Below are 26,325 nucleotides of genomic sequence, written 5' to 3' on the forward strand. Positions count from 1 at the left end.
ATTGTTAGAGAGGAGGGCGGGTCTTGTGCAGGAAGTGAACCAGTTCGCAGTTAGCTTGTACACACGCTATGGAGAATGGAGTTTATCAAACCAGGAGAAAATACATCTGCTTTGGAGAAGAAAGTAAAAAACAAGTGGCGCTGGGCATGGCTTGAAGAAAGAGGACAAAACGGGAAGGCTTTTGGCACTTGGTGCAGTAAACTTCCGGAGCCTGGAGCTTGTTTTTGCATAGTTTGCCACAAAAAGCTTCACTATGCCACTAGCGGTAAAAAAAACACTTGTCCGTCATGATGGAGACAAGACGCACAGAGCTATCGTGCGCAGTCTACAGCATACGACCACGTTACCTGGAGCAGAAACTACAGCAACTCCTCTGACTTCTTTCACTGACCGTGTTTGTGAGCAAAAGTTAAGACTGTGTGCATTTATATCTCAACACGACTTGATCGTTCACAATTTCAAAACCGCTTGTGGATCTATGTAAAAAGTTGGCCGAGGAGAAAACTGCTTTGTCTAAACTGTCACTGTCGAACCAGCAAGTAAGCTATTTAAATACACACGGCCTCGCTTTACATTTCAAAAAAGATATTTCGGACAAACTCGAAAAAACAACGTTTTCTCTGAACATTGATGAGTCGACAAACAACAATGTAGACCGAATATTAAATGTGTTGGTCAGATTTTGAATGGTGAATGCACTTTATGTCATTAACATGTTTCAAAGCTAGCAATTTAATAAATATTGGCACAAACATTCATGTTATGTTATTTTCTTGACACAGTAAGCCTAGTACTGCAAAAGTTTCAATTATTTTGGCACAATAGTTGTTAATGTGTTGAAAATATGACTGTGCTGTTGCTCATAGAATTGGTTAATAGAAAAAATGGGCTTGGTAAATGTCCTGGTTGAGCCACAGAAAGTTCAGGCTCAGGATTTTTTTTCACTTTAAGCCCTGTGTTCTGTTGTCATGTTGCCTGTCTGACAAGGGACACTGGTCTGGCTGGCCAATTCTGAACTTGGTGAATAGTTGGTGGTTAATTCGGTTGTGGCCTGTCCTCAGCCTGAATATGAGAACCTGCTCTGCCCTTGAGAGCAGGTGGTAGGGGTCATTTTGGTTGTATAGTGGGTGCTGCTTCAGCCACTTGTTGTGTTGCTTTGCCTTGATGATGGTCTTGGCTTCTTAGTAGGTGGTTGACCTGTCACTAGTGATGCTCCGATCAGCATTTTTGGGGCCGATCACCGATTACCGATCACCAAAATCATGATCTGCCGATTGCCGATCACTGCCGATCACAGAATGGCAGGGGAATGGGAATCTTTTATCAGTAGAAATATGCTAGGGTCAAGAAAATCTTAAAGAACCACCAATGTTTATTTGATTGTAGTTAGAAAACAAGATAACATAAGGCTACTGTATGCCATCTTTTCCAAATAAGGCAGAGTAACATTTTTCAAAACAAAGAGGGGTCAGGCAGACTACAATGGATGTAGTTGAGGAACTAACTACATCAGATCCAAAAATAAAATAATGTATAGCTAGATTAGCTACTGTAAGCCAATGCCATCCTTCATAAATAACAAGGCAGAGAAACAAAAGGAGGCCAAGCAGATAGTTACCAACCCACATGAACTTGGGATAGGATGAGGTCACATTTAGGCCCAGGCTACTTGTAAAATGTAGTGTTTTTTAATGTAATAAAATTAAACAGTTGGCCACAAAATGTTTCAAACAAAAACTTGCTTGGCCTCACAAAGGACAAAATCATTCAGGTCTCAATCATAAACTAAAGGCAAGTTTCTCTTGATGACTATGAGCATCTCTGCATTTTTTGATGTCAGACGGTTTCTTTTGTCATCAATAACGTTTGCAGCCGTGCTAAATAGTCGCTCACTATCCACACTTGTGCACGGTGAACAAAGATATGCTCTTGCTGCCTGTGCAAGTGCTGCGAAACGGCCTTTATTCGCCTCCCAATAAGCAAGTGGATGTCCACTGTGTGACATTTCGGGCTCTGCTAGATATTGGTTGATCTGCGAGACTATTGTGATTTCCTCATCAGTTTGTCCTGTATCCTCCTCCACCAGTTCAGCAAACATTGCCTGTAAAGAGCAAGCTGGTGGGCTTTTGTCTGTTGACCTGCTGGAACCGGGCACCTCCACGCTGCTTGGCAGTTCAGTGCTGCAATGGGCTCCAACGGCTTCCCGAAACAGATCATGCACAGTTGGTTTGCGTGCCTCTGGAAAGTATCTGTCTTTGTACCTGAAATGAAATAGATGTAAAAATTGAAAACTATGTAAAATCAATTAGAGTGACATGCCATGCACACATCCATTTGTGTCAGAATGCTCATTTCGGTTAATTTTAATTTAATAATATATTTGATCCCTTCAAATAAGGCATAAGAAAAGCATAATTACGTATTTTAAACAAAGAGGTAGTTGGCCTAAGACTGAAAGACAATGGAAGACTAATGATAAGTGATAAGTTTCTCTTACCTTGGATCTAGGATAGTCGCAATTGCATATAGCTTCTGTGTATCAATGTCAGCAAATCGTCTTCTGACAGCTTCCAGTAGCACTGTTTTTGATGTTTTCACGCCATGGTCAGACTCCGTCTTCTCCAAGAGTCGGGTGAGAGCTCTTATACACGGAATCACATCCGCAGCTGACGCAGTTGAGGAGCTGATTTGTTGTGTCAGCTCTTCAAACGGGGCAAGGATGGAGATCATATTTTCGATTAATTTCCACTGGTGAATTGTAAACGTGCATGGCAATTCGTATTCTACAGCATATGCTGCAAGCGCCAATTTCTGCTCTAATAGACTCTGGAGCATGTACAATGTACTGTTCCATCGAGTGGACACATCCTGGCGAAGTTTTTTAATAGGCTGGCCGAGTTGCTTTTGTACATTTTCCAGCCGGCTGTAAGCCAACGGCGAATGTTTAAAGTGCCCAACTATGCGTCTCCCTGAGGCTGTGATATCCAAAAAACTTCGCTGGGACAATACCCCCTCATGCACAGCAAGCTGGAGAGTGTGTGCCATACACGGCAGGCCAGGGAAATCTGCGTCTCTCATTGCTTTCTGCATGTTTTTGGCATTGTCGGTTAGAATTGCGTGGATTTTCTCTTTTTTGGATCCCCCATGACTGAAACATGCCGCTAAATGCGTTCACCAAAGCCTCCGCAGAATGTGACCCCGTGAAATCCTGACAGTGTAGCACAATGTTGTGTCTTTTGAAGTTTGAGTCAATAAAGTGCGCTGTTAAGCTTAGCAGGGACATTGGACAGGCGTCTGCACTCCATATATCGCTTGTGAAGCTAATATGTACGCTATCATTCAGAAGCTTGTCAATGTGTGTGTGCACGGATTTGTACAACGCGGGGAGACACACATCAGTTAGATATTTCCTGCCTGGGGGGGTCGTATCGTGGATTAAGGCAGGTTAGCAGGCGACGGAACCCTTTATCCTCCACAATGGATAGAGGTTGTTCGTCGAGGCAAATGAATTCCATGATACTGGACGTGATGTCTTTCCATCTCTTACTATCCCGGCTGTATGGTTCACGTCATTTAAAGGCATCACTCACAGTCGGCTGATTGAGGGATGGGGATGTTTGCGTCGGCTGGTTTAGTCTCTCATACTCTGCATATTCAGCTGTTGTATGGCGTGTTCGAAGATGCCTAATCATGTTGGTTGTATTAAAATGCCGTTGGTGTATTCCACCTCGAGGGATTTCAGCACGACATATATTGCATATGGCTAATTTTATGTCTTTGTCTGACACTTTGAAAAACCTCCAGACGGGAGAAGGAGAAGTCATTTTGCTGCTGTCTAGCCAGCTCTGCTCTGCTATTGTGTTCCCGCGCGCGCCACATGCAGAAAAGTTGCGCGAGTTATTTACATCACGTGATCGGCTTTTTTGATCGCGCTTTTGGGGGTTGCCGATTGAGCTATTTAAAGCCAATATCGGCCGATCATGATCGGCGGCCGATCAATCGGAGCATCACTACCTGTCACTCTGTTCCTTTGTTGTGCCTTCTTTTGCCAGAGTGTCTGCGGCTTCGTTGCCTACTATGTTGCAATGAGAGGGAACCCATTGCAGCATGACTGTATGGGCTCTGCACAGGGTGGTCAAGGCAGATGACAGGTCATTTAGTTCTTTGTCTCTGGCAGTATCTAAGGCCTGTAGGACTGACTTTGCGTCACTGAAGAACACAATGTTGTTAAAGGAGAATGGACTGTGCTCGATGTGGGCTGCACCTGTCTTGAGCGCTACTGCTTCAGCCTTGACGTTCTCTACCTCCTGGGTACCTGATGTAGATTCCGGCACCACCACTTCTGACAGCCTGATCAGCAGACCCGTCGGTGAAAACGTGAGTCCAGTTGTGTTGGGGGTAGGAGTTGTGGATATGTTCCATGGTGAGGGACTTCTTTTCAGCGTCACTCAGAGAGTGAACGCCAGGAACACTGCAGTGTATCTTGGGTCTTCCATCATCCCTCCAGCCTTGGTTCTCAAGGTACTGGGGGATAACTTTAGGTTCATGGTACTGGATATCTTGGTGTCTCCTTTCCAAGTCTCTTGTCTGGCGGATGAAACTTTCTCTCTTCAGTCTTCCTTTTGTTGTTTGGGACAGTCAGTCTTTCATGGGGTGATTTGGTAGTCTTTTGAATTTGGCTGCCTGAGTGAGGAGTTTGGTGTCCCTTCTGTCTTCCATGGACTCAAGGCCGGTGATGGTTTCCAACTCTTGGATAGGGGTTGACTGCATTTCACCATGGTTTTTAAGGTTTTAGAATGGTATTGTTTTAGGCACTTTTTAGCTAGTCAGGCTGGTAAACCAGCTTGCTTACCAACTAAACACAGTCTTGGCCAAGCTGACACCATCTTAAACCAGATAAAACCAGCAAACCACCAGATTGGTTGAAGCTGTTTTAAGTAAGGAATTTAGAATGGTTTTACGGGAGTTACAAAACCGTGGTGACTAGTGTTTTGGCAGAAATGATTGATGTAATGTAAGAATGTACACCTTTTTTGGTAACTATGCACTTAGGCCTATGTATTGGTCAATCATCACCCCATAAATGCAATTGTACAGCAAAAATATGATGAGCTTGATAAAGCTAAAGCGGAGGCTGCGTCAGCTAAAAAGGGAAAAGCGTCATAATTTTTTTAGTTTTTGTGACCTAGAAACATAATTTTTTTTTAGAAAACTTTAAATTTAATGTGAGCCTGACAAGAGGTTATTCAGAATTCAGTTAATGTGAGTTAGGCTTAAGAGTACAGTATTATTGTGTGCTAAAAATTAGCTTTTTGTTACAGTGTTTTGTTGAGACCAGCTTCTCTGAAATATTGAAGACATGTAGAGACAAAGCTTCAAACATTTATTTAAAAGTTGTGGAATTAATTATCAGTGATTTGAAACAAGGTAGCATAAAACTAGCAGAACAACCAAACTATGTGTATTGTATTGAGAGAGGATGAACTAAATATCAAAATAATACTAAATATGCTGATATCGGAATCGGCACACAAATTTTGTATCAGTGCATCCCTAGTTTTCGGCATTGTGTGATAAAATTACAAGCTGTTTCATCAGCCTGGTCACATAGTGAAAACGTGACTCACATTTTTGCAAAACCTGTTAAACGTGTCTCCAGGTACAATTCCCTGCAGTTTCCAGGTGAAAGTAACCCTTGAGGCACTACAATAACTGTGTGTTTTATTCACTTTCACTCAAATCATGACTTAAATGGCTGATTGTGACATTATAAAACGTATTTTTCTCTCTGTTACTCAGACCCTGCTATTTTATGATATCCACACACTTTTACTCAAACACACCTTTTAAAAAACTATAAATTTTAATGCTTTTATTACAAACTCAGTTATTCCAACACGGATAACTTGTGTGGTAGTTCACCTAACGTTGGAGAGTACTGCAGTTCAAGTCTAGCCATGAACATTAGAGTCATACAAATGAGGTGGTTGCTTCAAAAAAGGTGCTTTATCATTTTGTTTCTGCATTTTAAAACACTAATGGCTAAGTTTAGGCGTTGATTTGGTAAGGATGTCTATTTAAACTTCTCATTCATATTTTAAAACACTATTGGTTAGGTCCAGGCAAAAGTTTTAGGTTAGGGAGGTATTTAAAAAAAAAAAAGGATCTAAAATTCACCTCATAAATGCATCTGAATATGACACCATTTTAGTTATTTATGCATTTGGCAGACGCTTTTATCCAAAGTGACTTACAGTGCAATTATTACAGGGACAATCCCCCCGGAGCAACCTGGAGTTAAGTGCCTTGCTTAAGGACACAATGGTGGTGGCCGTGGGGTTTGAACCAGTGACCTTGCTGATTAACCTTGCTGATTAACAGACCTGTGCTTTAGCCACTACGCCACCATCACTACACTACTTGTTTTTGGTGCCCCCAGCTGGACATTTAACTGGAGACCTGCAGTTAAGCATTTTATATAGCATGTACATTTTGAATTGCTGTCATGTCAAAATGTTGTCCTGTTCACTTTAATTTCATGAGACCATGCTTTGTTTCATTCTGCTAAGTCATTCTCACAGGTTCAACCATTTGCACTTTTTCAGTGCTCAGTTGTGAGCTGTGGTCAGTATTGCTCTGGCCCTCTATGTGTATGCAGTGCTTTGAGAGGGAAAACTTGTGGGTGGGATGAGAGCGGAGAGTGGGATGAATAGGTTATGCATGAGTTCACACATCCCCACCGCTCAGAGGGCATCAGAAGACTGATGAGTGAACGTGACTTTCACAGCATCCACTCACACTTCTGCAGGTGTGTGCGTGCGTGCCTGAAAGAACTGTGCTCACATTTCTACCAACACACACAGACTCTTATCTCCTCCCACACGTCAATGCTTTGTTAAAAAGAAGGGCTGGTAAATGGGAGCCATGATGGATTACTCACTCATTTGGCAGCTCACTCATTTGTGTGTGTGTGTCTCAGCATGTATTTGCTAGAGAGCGAGACAGAGATGGGAAGATGACTGAAGTTTATTTCCTTTGCACCCCAACGCTATGCATTGCTTTTGTCTGTTCACAAACCAAGCAAAGTATCACTTGTCACAATGTTCATGATTCCCCTCTGTAGAATGAATGTCTATGCTCTGGTGTGAAGTGCTGTAGCTCTATAGCTTGAGCAGTGTTGTATTGTAGATGAATAAGCAGTGTTATATTGAAGAAGAGAAACAGAACAGAGAGAGACTGGAGAGACTCTTAGTAAAAACAATGTGTCCCCTCTTTAGGCATGGCACAGCCTTCACTGTGCTATTCATCAAAGCGGCCCCTACATCCCATCCCCACTGACCTGCCATTGGACAGTGTATACACCTGTCCCCTATTGTGGACGAGGACATCGTATTTTGACATTGTTCAACATAAACTGGTTAACGTCCAGTTGGTTATTCATTAAACTTTATAGTTGGTTAGATTTTTTTTTTAATTCATCTACGATAAAGGAATCACTGCACTCTACCAAGATAGGGTACAAAGATCCATTAGCCTTTATCAATTACAAAAGACTTAATCTACTCACCCTCATGTTGTTCCAAATACTAATACAGTTTAAAATTGACTTTCTTTTCTCAGAGGAACACAAAAGGAGATAATTTACATGTTCACACTTCTCAATCCCTTAATAAGAAATTTGAATGGGGAATGGGCAATGGGGATTCCAAAAGTGACAATAGAAAAACATAATAAAAATACCATACCATTTCTACAACTTTTGGCCCTATATTTGAACTTCTGAAAAACAAACAATAGGTTTGTGTGTGGAATAGACCAACATGGTATTTCATTTATTTATTTAGCTGAATATCTTCCCCTCAGCAAAAGTTGTTGCCTTGTAATTTTGTAAACAATCATGATGTGCCAATCACTGAAATCGTTTGGAAAAGAGCGCTCTGTACATACTGCTAAACATCTCTTTTGTGTTCCACTGAAGATAGAATGTCATACACATTTAAAATGTCATAAGGGTGAGTAAATTATTACATAACTTGCATTTGTTGGATGATCTCTAAATCCAAATAGTGGATAAAGAAGAGAAAGTGAAAGTCTGTTGGAAAGAGAGAGGAAATATGTGAAGTGGAATAAGTGATGGCACAGATTACTGAGGTGTGCCATCTTTATAGACAGTCCATTTTCAAGTACAGTGGAAAACCAGAAAATAATCTCAGACCACTAGAGAATACGCACAGAATATTTAACTTCTGAGTACATGGATTTCAGAAATGCACATCATAATTTCCAAGCAAGATCCATTGCTTTTAGCTCACCAATGCATGATGCTACATAAATATGTCCAATTACCAGTCATTGTTGTAGCATAAAAGCTGCAAATTAAGACAAATATTGTGGGTCCAGAGAGGTATGGCTGTATTTTGTTTGTGAAGTCAATGTGAAAGCAACGCCCTGCCTATCGTCGACCACTTCAGATATCTGGTCTTTCGTTTGTCGACTCTGACTCCAGTTACTCGGCTGTGGAGGAATATTTCTTGCCTTTGAAGCTCCCTGAACCACCTTGCTCTCTCCTGTCTACACCCCCCCCAACCCTCTTTGCTTTCTGTGGCAAGTCTGGCCTTTGAAGGGTCTGAAGACGAGTGGGCTGCAGCATTTTCAAAGTGCCTCATGTCGGTTCATTTCCACGTTTTAATTGGGCTATCTAAATGCATCCCTGGTTTGTCAATACCCTCCGGGGTCCCAGAGAAAAAAGATTTGTCTGCCTCATTCAGTGACACGCTCTGCCTTTCCCCTCAGAGAAAGAGGCCTGCAAGTTTTCCGGATTAATGTAATAGAGAATGTATGTTGTTTTACATTTTTAAGAGGAACAGAGAACTTTAGTGTAGAGCCCCTCTCTTACATAGTGCTGCTGCTCCCTCTCACTCTTGTCTCCTCATCTGCCGCTATTGCTGTCCCCACTCTCTCTCTCTCTCTCTCTCTCTCTCTCTCTCTCTTTCAGTTTAAAAGGGGCTGAAATAAAATGTGAATTTTGTGACTTTTAGTTCATGTCTGTTTGCTTTAGAGATATTTTTATGCTAGCACACTCCAAAATGTTAAACATGATCACAAAGGAAATCAACGTGCTGCTTTTGAAACATTCATGCACCCTAAAGTCGACCCCAATTACTGACAAGTGCCATTCCCCATCATACATGTTTCCTTGTAGTGCAACTGAAGTAATCTCTGAGACATGGGTCTGGTCCCATTAATGTACTAACAGGTTGTAATCACGTTTACACAAATAATTGCGAGTGCGATTGGGGTTTTGGTGTATTGAGATTCAAAACTAGGATATATTTTGATATTTCACTCAATGTTTCTCATTCGTCTTCATCTCACTTAAGTGAATTATTTTCAAAACACCAAATGCATTGTTAAATGAATATAAAAGTGCCAATTCAGCAATAGTATAATTAGACACAAGATGGAGAAACTCACCGTCTCTCATATTGTGGCAGACAGACACATACTGTGCTGCTATCACATAACAGTCCTTGTGTTCCCCTAATAAGAATGGAAATGTTGTATTATTGTTCAATTTCAAATGTGTGGTTTATCTGGTTAACTTTTTTATTTAAATGTTCCTGAATTTGTGAATATTTTGTGCACAGAATTGAAAATATTGAAGGTCGCATGCTGAACTCCTTGCCCCTCTCCTACTTAGTCTGTCATACACAAACACACACAGCGACACACACAAGGTCAGTTTACTGAGCACAGTCTTATCTCATATGTGCTGTTTTTTTCTCTCCTCTTGTCACCGAGTGCCACAACCATTTTCACTCCGCTAGAAGCTCCATTATCTTTAACCGCCCATTGAGTGAGTGCCGTTCCCTCCCCAAGACTCAGTATCTACTCTCAAATGTAATAGGACTGTGTGGTGGTGTTCAATATTGATGGAATGCTTTGTATACGGAGTGGTAGAGGTGTGGTGTGACTGTGGGCTGAGTTATTCGAGCAGAAAGATGACTTTATAATCTTGATTGGGAATCAAGAACCAGGTCTTTTTCAAAACTGGTTCCATAAAAAAAAAAAAGTTTGGTTAAAGACCCGATGAAATTGTTTCACAAGCAGTTTTCTTCCCTGTTTTGATGTATTTCCTATTGAGAAAGAAAGTTTGGGCTGGAAATATTGAATGGCTTGTTCCCTTGTTTTTAAATAAAAAGCTGATTTTGTTTATGTCACAGCTGTGAACATGATTTGCTCCTTGCTAGCCAGAAGCAGGTGGGGTTAGGGGTGGGACTTTCTCATTTTAGCAAGCATTGTATTTGGGGCTGCACAATTTGGATAAAAAGTCATATTGCAATATTTTTCAGATTATTCTTCAAGTATAGGGTGAGTTAACTTTGATGGACACATATTACACAGTAGAAATTTTCTGTTTTAATCTCAAGCACTTTTCACCAACACAAGGAGATTTTCCAGGTATTCAAGTTCTTAAATTTCTAAAATCTAAATTCAAGCAGTTCAAGGCCCTTGTGAAAACCCTTTAAACAGTGTAGGAAAAAAATACAGTAGGGATTAAATCAAGCAATAGAGAGATCATTTCATTTATGATCACTTCACGAGTTCACCTGCCCATATCATCTTTGAGTCATAAAGGGTAAACATGTGTTTCTTGCTGTCTGCAAAGGTGGGGCTCGAGAAAGAGGCTCGACTCAATCTTTGTAGATTATTGTATCTTTAGACATGTATGCGACCGTGACAAATAATGCTGTATTAGTACCATTTATTAAGCGCAATGTTTAACTTTATTTTGAAAATAAAAACATACAATGTGGGGTTATTGTTTATGAAAACTGAGACTGAATATTTAGATCTGCTAAAACCTATATCTTTGTTTATATCAATGCAATCTAATGTAAAACTCTTTTTACACAAAATAAATGTAGCCTAAAACTGAAAAAGAGCATTATGTATTTTTTCCTTTTTTTCTTATTATCCTTCAATGGGGCCAGTGGTGGCTCAGCGGTTAAGGCTCTGGGTTACTGGTCACGGGTTCAAGCTCCAGCACCACCAAGATACCACTGTTGGGCCCTTGAGCAAGGCCCTTGACCCTATCTTCTCCAGGGACGCCGTTTCATGGATGACCCTGCGCTCTGAACCCAGCTTAGTTGGGATATGTGAAGAAACTGCATTTCATTGGCTCTGTACCTGTACTCTGCACAATGACAATATTTTCAAAATAGTTGAATCTTAATGAGGGTCAAAACTTACCTCCCTTATCCTGCACACATATTAATTTGCACACAGGAGCCAGATATTGCTAAACATTAGAAATGGTGGACAAACTGATTTGGTGATGTTCGAGATTGAGAACGATGTAGAACCAAACACTGTCAGGATATATGGATAGGCAAGTTCAATGACAATTCACATAATCTTTTTACGAGCACTACAGAAAATAGTGGAAAATAAAAGCAAAATTTCCTATGTATTTTCTTTGAAGGTTTGGTTTTCTTCATAGTTTTGTCTCTTGTGAAAAAAGGTTGTGTATATGAGCTGACTTCACTTCTGTAACAGTTTTTAGTTCTGTAGTCTGTAGTTTTGACTGCACCCGGTTTTGCAAACAATTTGCAAGTCAAGACAACCTTAAACATGCAGTTCCCTTTACAAAAGGCTTCACTACGATGTTGCGCTGCTAAGCGCTACGGGGAACAGCTTTCGCTGTGAGCCGAGCTGAAATATTGTGTGAAACACGTCAATGAACATTGACCGGAATTTATAGCCTCGGCTGATGTAATCATTAGATGCACCTGAGGCCAGGCTATAAATGGATACGTCACCAGGTGTCGTCAGAAACTCTTTTTTTCAGAGCGATTCTGTTTCTGTGTGTTTCACACACCCTGTCAAAACTTTCTTTCCTCTGTTAGGAGTTAGAATCAGTTAGACAGTGTGCAGTGAACTTTGTTCTTTGTTCTCTTTTCTCTTCTGTTTAGAAAATATTATATATATATATATATATATATATATATATATATTTCTAAAAAAGAGAGAATGACTGAAAGTCATAAGCGGTGCGTGTTCCCCTCTTCTCGCTCTATAGCTGAAGACGACACACATCAGTTTTTGCTGTTTGTTTGGGAGCACGCTGCTCTCGCGTTGCAGCAGGGCGGGTGCGAGCACTGCGATTTGCTTTAACAGGCAGAGTGCGTCGTGCTCGCCTTGCTTGCTTCCGGGAGTCAGCACTCTCGAAAAGAAGAGTGTGCATGGTTCTGGCTGAGGAGCAAGAGACGGGTTGATCCCTTTCTCTCACTCTCTCCCCAAACCCAGCTGTTTCTTCACATGATCTCGACGCTTCTTGGATCATGAGGTGAATCGCTATTCTCTTCCCGCCTCCGAGCTTTCTGTCCGCGATAAAAAATCTACGGAGGAATTGCTCGATGTTGTTACTCATGTGGTTGCCAGATTGGTCTGGCCACGCGAAAAAGAGACCCCCAAACGCTCCAAATTAGGGGATAGATTTTATCTTCCAGTCTAAGAAAGGGAACGCCTCATGGGTTCCTTCCCTTCTTTGATAAACCTCCATTAAGAGCTTTTTCGCTCATGGAGAACCCCTAAAAAAAATAATAATAAATAAATAAAAATATATATTTTCTTCCCGTGTTCACATACCCTCGATGTCATTATATTCGACTGTCGTGGGTGCTGAGGCACGGCGGTATTCAGTGATGCCGCCGGTCGAAGAGACGCTATGGGCTATCTCTCGCCGGGCTCGGCATCGTCACTTAGAAGCCCTGTCTCCCCTCAAAGCCTTGTAGGACAACCTCCACTTTAGTGGGAAGGGCTTATCAAGCAGCAGGTCAGGCTGGTGCTGCTCTGCACACTATGCTGCTCTGCACACTATGCTGTTCCTCCCAGTTGGGTGTTTTCGCTGTTCCTGCATTTTATTCAGGACTCGAAACACTCGACAACCCCTCAACAGGTACTGTTAAAATATAATACCCATCTCAGAGATCCTGGCAGCGTGGGAACTTCTGCCGCATATATTATTTTCTGTGGGTCTTATAAGGGCGTCAGGATTTAATTCACTCGCCGCTTTTCCGTGTTTCAACGGCATGTTCTCACTACCGTGAACCGGATTTCTTTTATGTAAAAAATATAACTCAATCTCCTGGTTAAAGGGGCCATGGTATGTGTTCCCCTTCCAGAGAGAGAGTTAGGTTATTACACTAAATACTTCCCGTTTCCCATGGAGGATGAGGGGTGGCGTCTGGCTTAGATCTTAAAGCTTGAACTACCCGTGGGTGTTCAAGTCCAAGATGATGCCTGTCAAGACGGTCGTGTCTCAAGCCCTACAACTCGTTTGGCTGGTCACCATCGATCTTATGACGCACTTCTATACTTCATTTAGAAGTTCTGCCACAACATGGAAAGTTCCTGAGGTTCACTTCCGGGGGCAAAGTCTTCCAGGGTCAGGTTCTTTCTCTCTGCCTAGCCCTTTTTACCCGCACATTCACAATGCATGATGTAGCTGGCTCCTTGCGACTCGGGGCATCTGCATTCTGAATTATGTAGACGACTGGCTGATCCTAGCGCAGTTCCAGGAACTGGCAGTTCAGCACAGGGACATCGTCTCAGCTCATCTGTTTCTCTGGGGTTGAGGCTGAACGCCAAGAAAAGCGTCCTCTCTCCCACTCAGAACACTGTCTATCGGGGCATCGTATGGAGTTCAATCTCAATCGCGGGCACAACTGTCTCCCGCTAGTATTGAGTCCATTTAGATCACTCTGAGCAAAGTCAGGCTAGGTCAAGGTTGCACTGTTATCAGTATCAATGATTTCCAGGTCTCAGGGCTAAGGCGTCCACAGTGATCCCTCTGGACCTTCTGCTCATGAGACCGTTTTTGTTGTGGCCAAAAGCCAGGGGATTTCTTCCAAGGGCCAAAACCCCTAGGCTAAATAGGGTTCACGCCTCAGGCTTCGTTCCCTTTCTATGTGGTTCAGACCCCGGTTCTCTGCCTTGGGTCCCACTCTAGGTGCGTCTTGTTGTCGCAGGCTGCTAACGACAGACGCCTCCCTGATGGGTGGGGTAGCGGCCTTAAGTGGTCGTCCAGCTTAAGGGGATAGGAGGGTCGTCAGCTCGGTTGTCACAGTCACTGTCTCGGGTTGATGGCTGTATTTCTGGCCCTGAAATACCTCCTCCTGAGGCTGCCATGTCTTGGTGCGGGTGGACAATGCAGCGGTAGCCTCTTACATAAATAATCAAGGAGACCCACATTCTTGTCAGCTGTATTTCTGACACGTTGGGTTCTTCTTAGGGCCCAGGGCAAGCTCCTGTCACTCAGGTCAGTTATATCCCTGGATGCCCGTATATGGGAGCAGATTTACATACCAACGGGGGAGTTACGAACTCCACCCTAAGGTAGTAGTTGCCCAGAGTTCGCCAGCAAGGGTTTTTGCCTCTTACTGATAGCACCGCGCTGGCCGAACAGGGCTTGGTTCTCTGAGCTAATCTCTTCCTCGACGGTGCCGAACAGGAAGGATCTTCTGTCTCAGGCACAGGGCAATATTTCATCCCTGCCCCAAATTGTGGAATCTTTCATGTTTGGCCCCTAAGGGTACCAACTGAGGGACACAGGGCTCTCTCCTGAGGTTATCGAGACCTTTTTAAATGCCGGGCTTTTTCCACTTGGAATAAGTTTGGGTGAGATCTTAGGGCAGAAGAGGACCTCTTAGCCTCTATGAATAGCTAATGTCTCTTCTACTTCTCCCTGAAATCACCCAGCCCCTTGGGTCTGGACGTTAAAACACATACATGACCCAGAATGCGTCTGTATACGTTTCTTTCCCGGTTTCTCTGCTCCGGGAGTCTTGGCAATGTTCACCAGCAAGGGTCTTGCCTCCTATTAATGGCTGCGCTGGCTAAACAGGATATGGTTCTCGGAGTTAATATCTCTCCTCGACGGCTCGCCTTGGGCGATTCGAACAGGTAGGACCTTCTTTCTCAGGCTCAGGGGGCATATTCATCCCGGCCCGGATTGTGAAACCTTTCATGCTTGGCCCCTGTAGGGTACCAACTGAGGTTCACAGGGCTTTCTCCTGAAGTTATCGAGACCATTGCAAGCGCAAGGGCTCCCTCCCTTGGAACTGATCTGGGTAGATTTTACAGGGCAGAAGAGGACCTCTTCGCCTCTGTTGATAGCGCAATGTCTCCTCTACTTCTCCCCGAGTCACCCAGCCCCCCCCCCTCGGGGGTGCTGATCGTGGTGGCGCATACATGGCACAACTGTGCCTGCATGCGTTTCCTTCTAATAAGTTCAAATTACAGAACCAGCTAACTGCCAGTTTGCTTCAGTTCTGGATTTTCTGTGGAAAGAACTGTCAGCGGGCACTTGCCTCGCCACTGCCGGGTTCTATGTGGCTTCCACTTCGGTTTGCCACGCCTTGGTGGGTGGGGTGCCCTCTAAGAGGCATCCTTGCTAGGACCTCTTCATAGGGTAAGACCCCCCTTTTTAAAACCTCTAGAGTCAGCGTTTGGTAGACTTCTGACTCTCAAGATGGTTTTTCATATGGCAATTACGTCTCTAAGGAGACTTTGGTACCTACAGGCACTGTCTCTTTTGCCGGCCTGTTTTGAGTTGCCTCAGGTAGGACCAAGAGCATTCTTTGCACCCTCACCCTGACTACCTGCCCAAGGTGCCTTTCTCGACCCTTGGCCAGTCATTCTCTAAGCCTTCTGCTCCCTGCCGTTTGTAATGCTGGAGCAGCTAAAGACTACTCAGACTTTGTCCAGTCTGTGCCCTTCAGAATTATGTCCACCGCATTTGCTAGTGGCGTAAAGTCAGGGCAGCAGTTCTTCACTTTGAAGCCGTGTCCGGGTTGTCACTTTGGGTGAGGGACCTTACTGCCCGGGCCTACGAGGCGCGCGTTCAAGCTTTGCCAGTAGGTTTTAGGGCACACTCTTCCAGAGGGCTCTCCTCCTCTAAAGCCTTGGCTAGAGGTCTCCGTCTGCAGCAAGTTTGTGGTGCGGCAGGTTGGTCCTCTCCGCGCACATTCATTAACTTTTATAGTTTGGATGTTCTTGCCACTCTTGGCTCTTACGCCCTTGAGTTGACACCGAACAAGTTTGTGGTGCGGCAGGTTGGCACTCTCCGCACACACTAATCACATTTTATGGTTTAGATGCTTTGCTACTCCGGACTCTTATGTCCTTGAGTCGACATCTCAGCCCATGCCTAAACAAGTTTGTGATGCGGCAGGCTGGTCCTCTCCGCTCACATTCATCAGTTTTTATGACAAGTTTGTGTTGCGATAGGGTTCTCTTCGCACACATTCATCGAACTTTATGGGTTAGATGCTTTGCTACTCTGGGCTCTTATGCCCTTGAGTCGACATCTCAGCTCATGCCTGAACAAGTTTGTGATGCGGCAGGCTGGTCCTCTCCGCTCACATTCATCAGTTTTTATGACGAGTTTGTGTTGCGATAGGGTTCTCTTCGCACACATTCATCGAACTTTGTGGGTTAGATGCTTTGCTACTCTGGGCTCTTATGCCCTTGAGTCGACATCTCAGCTCATGCCTGAACAAGTTTGTGATGCGGCAGACTGGTCCTCTCCGCACACATTCATCAAAAAAATTTATGTTTTAGATGTTTATGCTACTCCTGGCTCTTATGCCCTTGAGTCGACATCTCAAGCTCATGTCTGAGACCTATCGCGTTTTTGTGAGTACACTGCACAACCGTAGGGGTCCGGACAGCCCCAAGTGTGGCGGCGTGGGTATTGCGTTCCCCGTAGCGCTTAGCAGCGCAACATCGTAGTGAAGCCTTTTGTAAAGGGAACATCTCGGGTTACATGTGTAACCCTTGTTCCCTGAAAAAGGCGGAACGAGATGTTGTGCTGCTTTGCCACACTGGGACGTCCCAGGACTGCTCTTCAAAAAGAAGTATCTGACGACACCTGGTGACGTATCCATTTATAGCCTGGCCTCAGGTGCATCTAATGATTACATCAGCCGAGGCTATAAATTCCGGTCAATGTTCATTGACGTGTTTCACACAATATTTCAGCTCGGCTCACAGCGAAAGCTGTTCCCCGTAGCGCTTAGCAGCGCAACATCTCGTTCCGCCTTTTTCAGGGAACAAGGGTTACACATGTAACCCGAGACGTTCTCTTCTAGAACTGGACCACAGATAGCTTGATGGCTACCGATGCTGTTGCATGTGTCGAGTGTTGTTAAACTCATCACTGAATTTTGCTCAGAGAGAGTTCGGAACATTTACCGCAATTTTATCAAAATCACTGCCTGTACGGGAAGCAAAAGGTTAGGTAGGATAACATGACAATTCTATTTTATCATGCCTGTAAGGGAAGCAATAGTTTAGTTAGGAAAACATTACAATTACAATTGCATTCCAGTTGGGCACTGCAGCGTAGCATCAGCGGACACTGCTGTGGCAGGATCAAGTAGATTGCTGCTGCGGCAGCATCATGTGAGGCACTGCTGTGGCAGCATCAAGCAAGGTGCTGCTCAGACTGGAGGAATGAAAGTGCTTCCATTGTTGTAGATGCACTTCAATAAAGGTATCAAACATAGAAGTTGAGAGCGCCTGTGGAGAAAATAGAAATAACTGTTTACGTACCTGTAAGGAAAGCAAAAGTTTAGTTAGTAAAACATGCCAATTTAATCTATACGCACTTGTAAGGGAAGCAAAAGGTTAGTTAGGAAAACATGGCAATTACATTTGTACACGCATGTAAGGGAAGCAATAGTTCGAAAAAATTATGTTTACAGTTACAATCGAGCGGGGCACTGCTGTAGCATAGCCCTGCGGGATTAGGTAGGTGGCCGAATTCACTCGGGCACGTTAACTCGCGCATGCGTGATCATTAGAAAGGTTTACATCAAGATGTAGATTGGAATGCAGGTGCGGAATTTCATATGAATAAAATAGTCTACTCCTTTCTCGCTGTTGCTGGCATGCCAGTGATTACACCTCCACATGCCAATGCTGTCACACGTGTCATTGGTTGCTGATTTAGGAGAATAGTGGATGTAGACATATGAAGTCAAGAAACACTTTGTGATTTGACGTACGATAGTAGCGACCAGCAGAACGCAAGAAGCATTATCTCAATTTAATGGATGTAATTAGACCCCGTACACTGAAGAAATAATGCATAACGGTGTGCAAGAATATTTGAAACCGTATTCCCGTTGGGAAGTACACTCAGGCATGCAAACACTATGGTAAACAGATCAACATTTGTGAACCAAAACTCAGGTGCGCAGCCGCCTTGCAGGCAGAGCGCACGATCACCTAACATGATCAATGTGAACCGAATAATTTAGTAAAATGAAATATTGCTGCTTGAAAAGCTAAACTGATGCAGTGTGAGGGATATGAAATATTGATAATTAAGAAGATTGATTGCAGAGGACTGAAACCCCATCCACTACAAGCTGTACAGTATTCACAACTTCCTGGGATAATAAAATGATATAAGAATAAAAATATCTGCAGCTCTGCACTGCATACTGATATGCAGGAGAAATGGTCTAGCTGGGAATTACAGCTTTAGAAACAATAATGTGAGCAACAGCATAACATTATCTGAGAATAAAAAGCTGCAGCTCTGCGCTGCATAAGGTTATGCAGGACAAATGGATTTGCAATCATTATTGAATGGATTGACTTGGGTGAGGAGTTTTCTCTGGAGCTGTGAGAGACAGCTGAAATTCAGTAATTAAGCTGAGTGGAACCACCTGTGTGATACAACTGGATTGAAGCAATGGAGTGTGTGGGAATAAAATGCCTCTTTAAATTGAAGCTGCAATTGGAAAGACAGGTTAGAACTCAACAGTTAAAATGGCAGCAGCCAATGCTTCAAAGTATAAAAATAGAGAGCTGCTGCTGCAGCGTCTGTTAAGTAATGTGATTATTTACAATGGAGGAGTTTATCTGAAGAGGCCAAATGCTTCACAGCAGAGTTGCAGTCAGGTCTCTCGCTGCATAGATCTGTTGCGGGTAAATGGGTGGGGCCAGATGCCGGAGAGACTGTTGCTAGAGTGAGGTAAGCTGCGGTTTATATACTTAGCAGCCTGCAGGTTAATTGGCAGATTAGATGAGCAAAATCCTCCTGAACCTTCTTTTAAGAACTCCATGTGGACAGAAAAGAATGTTGCAAATTTTGAGAGCGAGTTTTGTCTTAATATGGTTATATGAATTTTTTTGATTCACGATATGTTGAAATCCGATATATAGTCCCATCTCTGATTTCTAGTGGAGACACGAGAGTCTGTAAATTACAGTAATTTTAAAAGGGGTGATCTTAGGTATGACTCAAAGCAGTCTGAACTGTCTATTTAATAAACATTATTACTAGGGATGCACCGAAATTAAAATTCTGGGCCGAAACCGAAAATCCAGGATGCACTTGGCCGAAAACCGAAACCGAAATGTACTTTTTTTTTTTTTTTTTTTTACCTATTTAAGAAGAAAATTTTATATATATATATATATATATATATATATATATATATATATATATATATATATATATATATATATATATATATATATATATTTGTGTATAATTGTATTAACATTATACTTTTTAATTAATTTCATGAATTTAATGAATCTGAATTGAAATACTACAAACCAATAAAATAAATCACACTTTTATTGAAAGTAACCAATATTGGACAAAAAATATATTAAAACATTATTAAATATTATTCTTCATTCAGTTCTGTAAAAATCTAATTTTACAGATTGTATTAACAATTATCCAAATAATGTAAAGTTTTAGAAAACTATTATACGCAAAACAACAGTCAAGTAATGAACTTAGCTAGCATCTTTCAAAAAGTTTAAATATGCAACAGTAATTTTTATTAAAACAAAAAGGCAGAACACAGAATGGCAGAGGGCCTCTATTCCACTGATCTAACTATAATATATAATTATATATATAGATCAGTGCTCTATTCTGTTTATGTTAACATATGTACACTTTAAGTGAACATTATTGTGCAAAACAACAGTGCAAAACAGCAGTAATTGAACTAAATCCAACCTCAACTGTAAATGACAGATGTATCCTCATGTGAAGAACAAGTGTAATGTAATTGCTATACACATCAAATTGGACCGCTTTCTATTTAACTACAAGTGACCGGTTTCTCTTCAAGAACAAAAGTTGCTAAACTTTCTGACAGTCTCTCCTGTAAGAAAGCTCATCAAGAACATGAGATGCTGCACTGAATAGACTCTCACTCTCTGTGCTGGTGCTTGGGCAGATAAATACCTGTGCGCAATCCGTGCAAGCAAAGGAAAGCGGTCTTTGTTTATGCGACCGTAGTCAAGGGGATTGTCGCTTCTGGCGTAGTTCAGCTAGATACGCCTCAAGTTGTGTTGTAGCAGCGCTAGTTGTGGCACTGCAGTGGATCGGGGCACTTTCCTGTAGAAGCTCTTGCTGTACTCTGTATATATATATATATATATCTTGAAAGTTCTGCTGAACAAACACTGCAGATCGCAAATGTGATGTCCTTATCAGAAACTTTGAAGAATTTCCACACCGCTGACATGATCGGCCTTTGTTTGGTAGCGCCGTGATAAGGGCTAGATCGATCCAGAGTGAAATCAGAGCACTGAGGGGCGGGGCGAGGAGGTATGTATTTTCGGCTCATATTTTCGGCCTTTTTTCTCTTTCGGCCGAAAACCGAAAGTGCCATTTTCGGCCGAAAAATTTCGGCCGCCGAAATTTCGGTGCATCCCTAATTATTACCCTATGAGGGATATATAGCAGATATATAGGCGTAGCAGTTCTCTGTAAAGAAACGAACCGTATGGTTTACCACCCACGGTTTGGTAAGCATTGACACCATGGCTCACCTCAAGTTTAATGACGCATCTGGAGCAAAAGGTTTGGAGAAGGAATCAAAGCCTCAAATATACAGGCACAGTTACATCCTCTGCTAATGCGCCTGTATGGCTCTATAGATCAACAAGCTCCCTGTGTTTCGGGTGGGTCAATTTATTGACATCACAGTTCTGCACATGTTGTGTGTAGTTGAAAATGGCAAGTAGAGAAAGCGATTCAGTTTCTCAAGTCACAGAAAGTACGTTTTGCAGAGAGGGTAATCCTTTTAGAGAATCATTGTTCAGTAAAGTTTTGAATCGATCATTTGTGTTGTTATTCAGTAACTTATTTGGTCTTAACTATTACTATTATATAGAAATCCAGATTATGAAACCAACCTTAGGTGAGAAGCTTTGGGAACTTTCACAACGATCTGTTGCCCATCTCTATTGTCTCATTTGTGTTTCCCTATTTGTAGAGAAACCCATCTCTACGCTTGAATCTTGGATAAGGTGTCAGTAAATTGATTTAAATTACTGTGAGGGCGCTGGTGGATATTAAGTAATTGACAGCTGTGTTGGGCTCTCTGCCTCCGCTAACGACTTCATCGTAAATGCTAAAGTTGTTTCAGCCACTACTCCACCGAAATTAAAGAGACACTGGGCCAGGCTTTAGTCTGAGGGATATTTTAGTCTTTCTTTTATCTTGGCATGTGATGGCTCAAAAGCTCATAGAGAAAGTGGGGCAGGAAGGGCAACAGTTGCAGTGAGGCATTCTTAACCTCTTTCTACAGTCACTCCATGGTTTGCCCTCTACCCACATCACACAAGAAGGATGAAGAACAGCTTTCCCTCAGTGATCTACAACAAGTGTCATAGTTTACAGCAGGGCTGCACTATTATTACAAAAATCATAATCATCAATTATTTCCCAATAATTTCAATTGGAATTTACATTAAAACACACCCAAATCAAGCTTAGAACAAGCTGTCCTGGATTACTTCAGTGCTGTTTAATTCACATTTAAATCAAGACTAAATGGTCAACTTCAGATTGAGTGTGTTTACTTGCACAGCATGCAGAAAACTATCAAAAATCTGCGCATTCTAAAAACTCAATGCAAGAAAACAGTGTTTACATGACATTTTAAATGATTGTGATTTTCTAAAGATGCCATAACATTGTGTTTACATGCAACACGAAATTGCTGTAATGGCCAAAAATCTAGGTGTGTTTTTGTTTAACCATTAATGACCTAGTTAAAGAACGTGACTTTACACATTGACGGTTTACTAAGCATCCAGGTATAACATTGTGCATGTTAACACGCTCAATGACATTTTGATGCTATCGGACCTAAATGGAATATTGTAATTAAAATGTTTCTCTATTAGTTAATGCAATCTTGATTTTTTTTTTAAATTTGATTTAATTGTGCAGCCCTAGTTTACAGTAGCAAAGATGTCACACAGATACAGTTTACAGGAGTTTTCTCTGGGGGAGGCAGAGCAATGGGACCTTTGTGGATATAAGTGTAATTATGCTCTAAAAAGTAGTCTCTAATGTCCACATCATCTCTCCTCTTAAGGAGCCTAAACCTATCACAGAAATGTTCATCTGATAATAAGAGAGAAGTGATCGGGAATGGGTTTAATGTATCCTTTAGGATGTCATTGTCTGCACAGAGTGTTCATGGATCAAGAATAGTGTAGAATTGCTATGGCTGAACTCTGAACTGAAAATTGCGTCTTAGATGTTCTCCACAGTAGGGCTGTGCAGTATGGACAAGAAAATATAACCCGATTTATTTATATTTTATTTGCATTTTTTATACAGATATTGTAAATGTAATTTTATTTTCTGTTATCACTGTAAAAAATGTTTGTGCACTGCATTCTGATTGGTGAGAACTCGTCAGTGTGCTCATCAAGATTTGCATCAACCAGAATGGCAACTTAAACTGCACATATTTCTGAGTAAAAAATAATGAAAATTCCAGCTTGATGAGAAATTGCACATGCAAATTATTTTTTTGGTTTTGATTAGGGGTGTAATCATCCATCTGTCTGAATCAATGCATCGAACCAATGACCAACGATCCAATATTATCTATACAATGTGTAAATATCGATATAGACATTTTTAAGATGTACCTTTAATTTAATACTCTCATGTCTGCCACATCCATACACATTTCCGTCAGGCAATGAAGCAACATTATTACATTAATTTGACTTAATGAGTGCTAAATTTGCTTTTCATGTGGGACACGGATGTATGCAGGGTCTTTGAAGCCAAATTGTGCTCTACAATCCATGCGAGCACATCAACCGGGCACTCTTTAAAATGTGAGCTCTCGTGACAAATGCAGAGAGGCTCACAATTTAATTTGACATGATAATTTGCTATTTTTAAGTACCATGGTGCAGTTCAATCATCACGTGAAACGTCTTTACAACGCTGACATTCTGAACAGCACTAATGAGGGAAAGAGAAATCACCTGCTGCCCAGCACTAGCATCAGTTATAAGACGTTACACATCTACACCTCAACAGCCTTACTAAAGTGTATCCCAGTTAACTGCAACAGAATTTTTCCTTACAACTTTGGAAGTTGTAGCCAAGAAAACCGTTGATAGAACAGATAGTTGGAAACCATTAATTAGCTGTTATCAAACATGTGCTGATCACTTACTGTGCCTTTTATTTTTTTATATTATTTATCTGTATAATTTTTTTCAACATCTAATGTACCTTATTTTGCTGTGGATGTCCCTGTGTGGATACAGAGACCTGAATAAAATAATTATATTATTGGTTGCGTTTGCAAAAAAAAAACTTAATTGATTTTGTAAAATAGGCACATAATATTGGCAAATATCGGATCGCAGGCCAAGAGAATCGATTCGAGATTGTATCGTGATGAATTGGTTTACGTCAAGTTTACATTCCTAGTTTTGATAAATTGCACGGTCCTATGCCACAAGATTACATTAACCTGAAAATGTTCTAATGATGCATGTATGTTGAAAATATACTGTAAATATTGGTGATAGCAATGTCAAATATTGATAAGGAATTGTGAAATCTAAACATTGAAGTGCATACGTCTATATTCTGGGAAATGAAAACAAGTGTGATGGATAATTGTTTGCATTAGTTGTTTGTAGCAGAACCTCTAAAATTCATAGATGTTTTTTGTTTTGTAATGCCATTTTAACACTCTATTCCTGATCAGTTATGCAGAAGAAACTGTACTAAGAAAATGCTCTACTATAATTAAAACAAAAAAGCTTCTTTCTTTTACAAAATTTAAACTTGTTTTTATATGCACTTAAATGCATCTAGTTGGATTTTGTTTGGTCTTGAGGCTTATATTACATTTTGGTTACAATCATTGGACTGTTGACCATATTTAAAGCAGTGGTTTCAGAGGAACCACATTGTAATATATTACCCACATTTTTACAGCAGGACATCATATAAAATCATAGTTCCCTCGTAATGTGATTTAAAAATTAACATTTACAGTTGAACTCAGAAGTTTACATTACCTTAGGAGTATTTGGCAGCATTGCCTTTTAAATTGTTTTACTTCGGTCAAACGTTTTGGGTAGCCTTCCACAAGCTTTTCATAATAAGTTGCTGGAAGTTTGGCCCATTCTCCCAGACAGAACTGGTATAACAGAGTCAGGATTTTAGGCCTCCTTGCTCGGACACGCTTTTTCAATTCTGCCCACAACTTTTCTATGATGCTGCCACCCCCATGCTTCACGGTTTGGATGGTGATCTTCGGCTTTCAAGCCTCACCCTTTTTCCTCCAAACATAACGATGGTCAATATAGCCAAATAGTTCAATTTTGTTTTATTATACCAGAGGACATTTCTCAAAAAGTAAGATCTTTGTCCCCATGTGCACTTGCAAACTATAGTCTGGATTTTTTATGGAGCAGCAGTTCCTTGCTGAGCAGCCTTTCAGGTTGCATTGATATAGGACTTGTTTTACTGTGGATATAGATACTTGTCTACCTGTTTCCTCCAGCATCTTCACAAGGTCCTTTGCTGTTGTTCTGGGATTGATTTGCACTTTTTGCACCAAACCACGTTCATCACTTGGAGACAGAATGCATCTCTTTCTTGAGTGGTATGATGGTTTGTACAGATGAATTTGGTACCCTCAGGTGTTTGGAAATTGCTCCCAATGATGAACCAGACTTGTGGAGGTCCACAGTTGTTTTTGTTTTTTTTTTTTCTGAAGTCTTGGCTTTCATTTTCCAATGATATCAAGCAAAGAGGCACTGCATTTGAAGGTAGGCCTTAACATACATCCACAGGTACATCTCCAATGCAGTTCACCTCCTATCAGAATGTCATTGTCTGAAGGCTTGACATCATTTTCTGGAATTTTCCAAGCTGCGTTTGGCCCAGTTAACTTGGTTTATGTAAACCTACTGGAATTGAGATATAGTCAATTAAAAGTGAAACAATCTATCTGTAAACAATTGTTGGAAAAATTACTTGTCATGCAAAAAGTAGATATCCTAAATGACTTGCCAAAACTATAGTTTGCTAATATGAAATCTGGAGTGGTTAAGAAATGAGTTTTAATGATTTCAACCTAAGTGTATGTAAACTGTTTACAACTGTACATCCTGCCAAGATTCCTGATGAGTCAGAGCTCACAGGCAATCACGTAGAACCTTTGCACACAGGTGAGTAAAAAAACAACACCCATCTATTTGTGTGGAAAGCACTCAACTCCCCTGTTCTGACATCACACTGGCTCCACCCAGAACGACTGACTGTTCAGAGTGTGAGGAGGCTTCCCACAGAAAGGACTATGATCAACTCTCTCTAAAATCAACAAGAGTTTACCACACTGATGTGGGAATATACAGACACAAGTTAACATTTAAGAACCCTGGAGAAAGAATAGACTCCTACAACTTCAATTATACACTTCTACTGGATTGAATTTTAGGGAAAAAGTGGGCTTTTTGTTTTCTGTTCCACTTGAAGCTATTAACAAGGATCTCTCCACCTGGATATTACTTGCACAAGGATTTTATTATTGTGGTGATCACTCTTGGGAATAAAAGTGAAGGATAGAAGTAAGCTTTTGGGATATAAGAAAAGGATTCATATTTCACCTTTTGGATATTTTCTGAATTTTATTGTTATGGGTAAGTAAAATTAACAAATGTTGAAATCAAAGTTACATGCTCTTATTTTCCTTGTTCAACAAAAAACAATGGTGAATGTAAAGAAGATGCCTAACCTTCCTTTTAATATTGGTAATTTGACTGAAATATAATTAAATGAGTAGGCTATAAGTATTCTTCTTTACATTTGACCCTTTTGGAAAGTTTGGGGTATTTTACTCCACCATTGTGAAAGATTTCTTCACCTCCCACTACACTTTTGCTGGGTCTTTTGTCCTTTTATTGTCACTTGTTAAACCAAAAACAAAACTTTAA

At 41.3% G+C, this 26,325-nt stretch overlaps 1 protein-coding gene across 5 annotated transcripts in view; it reads left to right on the forward strand.

Annotated features, from left to right (window-relative positions):
* Positions 1-26,325, forward strand: part of LOC127644694 (receptor-type tyrosine-protein phosphatase F-like) — a 279,674-nt gene that overhangs the window by 68,823 nt on the left and 184,526 nt on the right. For 4 of the 5 annotated variants that reach the window (XM_052128009.1, XM_052128011.1, XM_052128012.1 and 1 more), the window contains exon 1: positions 25,672-26,031. The exons of the other annotated variant lie outside the window; for it this stretch is intronic. The gene's annotated coding sequence lies outside the window, so the exon portion shown is untranslated. Of the gene's footprint in view, positions 1-25,671; positions 26,032-26,325 lie in introns of those variants that run through there. 5 annotated transcript variants of the gene reach the window in all.

The sequence above is a fragment of the Xyrauchen texanus genome, chromosome 6 (genome assembly GCF_025860055.1).
Source record: "Xyrauchen texanus isolate HMW12.3.18 chromosome 6, RBS_HiC_50CHRs, whole genome shotgun sequence".
NCBI classification, from domain to species: domain Eukaryota; kingdom Metazoa; phylum Chordata; class Actinopteri; order Cypriniformes; family Catostomidae; genus Xyrauchen; species Xyrauchen texanus.